Below are 6,000 nucleotides of genomic sequence, written 5' to 3'. Positions count from 1 at the left end.
AATGGACAATGACCCCAAGCATACTTCCAAAGTTGTGGAAAAATGGCTTAAGGACAACAAAGTCAAGGTATTGGAGTGGCCATCACAAAGCGCTGACCTCAATCCTATAGAAAACTTCCTATAGAAAATGTGTGGGCAGAACTGTAAAAGTGTGTGCGAGCAAGGAGGCCTACAAACCTGATTCAGTTAAACCAGAAGGAATGGGCCAAAATTCACCCAACTTATTGTGGGAAGCTTGTGTAAGGCTCTCCAAAACGTTTGACCAAAGTTAAACAATTTAAAGGCAATGCTACCAAATACTAATTGAGTGTATGTAAACGTCTGACCCACTGGGAATGTGATGAAAGAAATAAAAGGTTAAATAAATCATTCTCTCTACTATTATTCTGACATTTCACATTCTTAAAATAAAGTGGTGATCCTAACTGACCTAAGACAGGGAATTTTTACTAGGATTAAATGTCAGGAATTGTGAAAAAGTGAGTTTAATGTATTTGGCTAAGGTGTATGTAAACTTCCCACTTCAACTGTAATGCAGGCACTAACTGTGTGTGTAAAATTATTTAAGACTGAGACTCTCCAATAAAACCCAACATTGCAGAGTTATGTGCATCCTTTCAAGCACACCCTTCTCATTAACCTGTGGTGAGTTATTCACCATTTCTGATGAACAAATAAGGTTTTATATGTAAGATGGTTAAATAAAGAGCAAAAGTATTGATTATTATTATATTATTTTTTGTGCCCTGGTCCTATAACAGATCTTTGTTTCTTTCCACAAGCCTGGTTGTGTGTGTGGCAGGCTTACAATGATGGCAAAAAACAACATTTGAGAGGGCGCTGACCCTGGTGCTAGAGGGGGTACGCAGCTGGAGGTTGAATGTTTGAAGGGGTACGGGACTATAAAAAGTTTGGGAACCACTGCTGTCGAGGCTGTATAGGAAGGCTCCAGACTAACTTTTCCCCCTGGTGCCACTGGAACTTGTTTGGCACCTTAACAGTTCACCTTAACACCAGTTCACCTTAATACCAGTCCACATTAAAATCGTTCACTGCTGTAATGTGAGAGTGAGCATCTCATAATATTTTCAGGCCTGTATACTAATTACAATTACAGGTATATGATTAAGGAAAATCCTCATTCTCTCCGGAGGCTGTATCATCAAGCCATTTAGTTTCCTGAAACCAGTCTGCCGGTCACGCTGGTGTAAAGGATGTGGAGACAGGCGCAGGGATATAGCATCTGGGTTTTTAATACACCTTAAGAAATACGTCTACAAAACACTGGGATGTACCCAAACAAAAGAGCGAGGGTAAACCTCGTAGAACGACACGGGACCCGTAATACACAACGCACAAAACACGCAGCACAGGCTGAGGCAACGCATAGGTACGCACACGACCAACGGACATGGGAACAATAATCGACAGCCCAACGGGGAAGGACACATTTATACAAACACAATCAGTGAGGAATTGGAACCGTAATGACACAGTTCAGTGCAGCCTAGAAGCCCGGGGACGTCGACCTCCAGAACCGGTGAACAGAATGAGCAGCAGTACCGGGGGATCCGTGATAATGCCGGTCTGTCTGTCTGTCTGTCTGTCTGTCTGTCTGTCTGTCTGTCTGTCTGTCTGTCTGTCTGTCTGTCTGTCTGTCTGTCTGTCTGTCTGTCTGTCTGTGAGTGTGTTTCTGTTTTCAGTCTGTTTCAGTGGGTTTTGTGTTGCCTGAGCCTCCCTGTGGCTCAGTTGGTAGAGCATGGTGTTTGCAATGCCAGCATGGTGTGTGCAATGCCAGGGTTGTGGGTTTGATTCCCACGGGGAGGCCAGTACAAAAAAAATAATTATGAAATGTATGTATTAACTACTGTAAGTTGCTAGTCTGCTAAATGGCTAAAATGTAATATGAGCAGCTGTTTCAGTGGGTTTGGTGTTTCTGGTGTAAATATGGGCAGCTGTTTTCAGTCTTTCAATGGGTTTGGTGTTGCCTGGTGTTAATATGAACAGCTGTTTTCAGTCTGTTTCAGTGGGTTTGGTGTTGCTGGTGTAAATATGAGCAGCTGGTTTCAGTGGGTTTGGTGTTGCCTGGTGTTAATATGAACAGCTGTTTTCAGTCTGTTTCAGTGGGGTTGGTGTTGCCTGATGTTAATATGAGCAGCTGTTTTCAGTCTGTTTCAGTGGGTTTGGTGTTGCCTGGTGTTAATATGAACAGCTGTTTTCAGTCTGTTTCAGTGGGGTTGGTGTTGCCTGGTGTTAATATGAACAGCTGTTTTCAGTCTGTTTCAGTGGGGTTGGTGTTGCCTGGTGTTAATATGAACAGCTGTTTTCAGTCTGTTTCAGTGGGGTTGGTGTTGCCTGATGTAAATATGAGCAGCTGTTTTCAGTCTGTTTCAGTGGGTTTGGTGTTGCCTGGTGTTAATATGAACAGCTGTTTTCAGTCTGTTTCAGTGGGTTTGGTGTTGCCTGGTGTTAATATGAACAGCTGTTTTCAGTCTGTTTCAGTGGGGTTGGTGTTGCCTGGTGTTAATATGAACAGCTGTTTTCAGTCTGTTTCAGTGGGGTTGGTGTTGCCTGATGTAAATATGAACAGCTGTTTTCAGTCTGTTTCAGTGGGGTTGGTGTTGCCTGGTGTAAATATGAGCAGCTGTTTTCAGTCTGTTTCAGTGGGTTTGGTGTTGCCTGGTGTTAATATGAACAGCTGTTTTCAGTCTGTTTCAGTGGGGTTGGTGTTGCCTGATGTTAATATGAACAGCTGTTTTCAGTCTGTTTCAGTGGGGTTGGTGTTGCCTGGTGTAAATATGAGCAGCTGTTTTCAGTCTGTTTCAGTGGGGTTGGTGTTGCCTGGTGTTAATATGAACAGCTGTTTTCAGTCTGTTTCAGTGGGGTTGGTGTTGCCTGGTGTAAATATGAGCAGCTGTTTTCAGTCTGTTTCAGTGGGTTTGGTGTTGCCTGGTGTTAATACTGTATGAGCCGTTGAGGTCATCAGACACTAGCGTGTGAGAAAACATGTTTAAATCTGCTCAGTCCAGGCCCCAGCTGTGACATCTATATAACCTGTGGTCTAAAGTACTTGAAAGTAGTACCTAAGTCGTTTTTTGCGTCTGATCTGGCGGACTCACTAAACACATGCTTTGTTTGTAAATGATGTCTGAATGTTGGAGCGTTACATATACTACATTAACTTTTGATACTTCAGTATATTTAAAACCAAATACTTTTAGACTTTTACTCAAGTAGGATTTTACTGGGTGACTTTTACTTGAGTCATTTTCTATTAAGGCATCTTTACTTTTACTCAAGTATGACAATTGGTTACTTTTTCCACCACTGTCTCTAACACACACACACACACACACACACACACACACACACACACACACACACACACACACACACACACACACACACACACACACACACACACACACACACACACACACACACACACACACACACACACACACACACACACACACACATTATTCATGTCATAGTTTGTATTTTCTGAGTGCCTTTTCTAGGAAACCAACACCCTTTCCACTGGATATGAGGTGGCTGGGTTACATACAGTAGGTATGGTAGGAAGGACATGAGCTGGCAGGGTTAGGTATGGGAGTAAAGAGAGAATTGATGGAGAGAGATCAAAAAGACACATTCACAGACACACAGACAGATAGTTCTGACAAACAGAAAGTGTTAACCACCCCCATACATGGATTAATGGTAGCAGGTCTCACCTCTGAGGACGTTATTTACCCAGAAGACTGACGGGACGTGAGCCCACAGAGCAGACACATCACTAAGCACTCTCTTCCTGTTTCATCACTTCCTCTTTATAAATGCACAATCACATGTTCACACGATACGGTGTCAGCTACTGATGAATGTTCTACGAGCTATTAGGATTTCTTATTTATCTGTTATGAAGCTTTTGTCACCACTGACATACAGCGGACGAACAACACCATTTATTTTGATGGTCTTTTCTGGTGTTCATCCAGGGACACATAGGGGAGATGGATTAAGATGGTCTATTGCTGAGTAGTTGAATATAATCTTTGGCTAATCTTTGTTAAAAGAACACACACTGCTGAGGCAATTCCCGACAGAAGTGGTCCTTTTTGACTGATCATCTACCATATACGCTACCGGTCCAAAGTTTTAGAACACCTACTCATCCAAGGGCTTTTCTTTATTTTTACTATTTCCTTCATTGTAGAATAATAGTGAAGACATCAACACTATGAAATAACACATATGGAATCATGTAGTAACCAAAAAAGTGTTAAATTCTCTAAGGCCGGCAGGACGAAATCGTCCCACCTACGTAACAGCCAGTGGAATCCTGTGGCGCGTTATTCAAATACCTTAGAAATGCTATTACTTCAATTTCTGAAACATATGACTATTTTACACCATTTTAAAGACAAGACTCTCGTTAATCTAACCACACTGTCCGATTTCAAAAAGGCTTTACAACGAAAGCAAAACATTAGATTATGTCAGCAGAGTACCCAGCCAGAAATAATCAGACACCCATTTTTCAAGCTTGCATATAATGTCACAAAAACCCAGAAGACAGCTAAATGCAGCACTAACCTTTGATGATCTTCATCAGATGACACACCTAGGACATTATGTTATACAATACATGCATGTTTTGTTCAATCAAGTTCATATTTATATCAAAAAACAGCTTTTTACATTAGCATGTGACGTTCAGAACTAGCATACCCCCCGCAAACTTCCGGTGAATTTACTAAATTACTCACGATAAACGTTCACAAAAAGCATAACAATTATTTTAAGAATTATAGATACAGAACTCCTCTATGCACTCGATATGTCCGATTTTAAAATAGATTTTCGGTGAAAGCACATTTTGCAATATTCTAAGTAGATAGCCCGGCATCACAGGGCTAGCTATTTAGACACCAAGCAAGTTTAGCACTCACCAAAGTCAGATTTACTATAAGAAAAATGTTATTACCTTTGGTGTTCTTCGTCAGAATGCACTCCCAGGACTTCTACTTCAATAACAAATGTTGGTTTGGTCCAAAATAATCCATTGTTATATCCAAATAGCAGCGTTTTGTTCGTGCGTTCAAGACACTATCCTAAAGGGTAAAGAAGGGTGACGAGCATGGCGCATTTCGTGACAAAAAAAATCTAAATATTCCATTACCGTACTTCGAAGCATGTCAACCGCTGTTTAAAATCAATTTTTTTGCCATTTTTCTCGTAAAAAAGCGATAATATTCCGACCGGGAATCTGCATTTAGGTAAACAGACGAAAGAAAATAAAGCATGGGGTCGACTCGGGCACGCGCCTAAGCCCATTGTCCTCTGATCGGCCACTTGCCAAAAGCATAAATGTGTTTCAGCCTGGGGCTGCCTCGATATCATTCAGCTTTTTCCCGGGCTCTGAGAGCCCGGGAAGTGTCACGTTACAGCAAAGATCCTCAGTCTTCAATAAAAAGAGCCAAGATGAACAAGAACTTGTCAGACAGGCCACTTCCTGTATGGAATCTTCTCAGGTTTTTGCCTGCCATATGAGTTCTGTTATACTCACAGACACCATTCAAACAGTTTTAGAAACTTTAGGGTGTTTTCTATCCAAAGCCAATAATTATATGCATATTCTAGTTACTGGGCAGGAGTAGTAACCAGATTAAATCGGGTACGTTTTTTATCCGGCCGTGTCAATACTGCCCCCTACCCCCAACAGGTTAAACAAATCAAAATATATTTTATATTTGAGATTCTTCAAATAGCCACCCTTGGTCTTGATGACAGCTTTGCACACTCTTGGCATTCTCTCAACCAGCTTCAGCTGGAATGCTTTTCCAACAGTCTTCAAGGAGTTCCCACATATGCTGAGCACTTGTTGGCTGCTTTTCCTTCACTCTGCGGTCCGACTCATCTCAAACCATCTCAATTGGGTTGAAGTCGGGGGATTGTGGAGGCTAGGTCATCTGATGCAGCACTCCATCACTCTCC

This window comes from Salmo salar, chromosome 27 (genome assembly GCF_965601325.2).
Source record: "Salmo salar chromosome 27, fSalSal1, whole genome shotgun sequence".
NCBI lineage: Eukaryota > Metazoa > Chordata > Actinopteri > Salmoniformes > Salmonidae > Salmo > Salmo salar.
Note: the sequence above shows the minus strand (reverse complement) of the source record.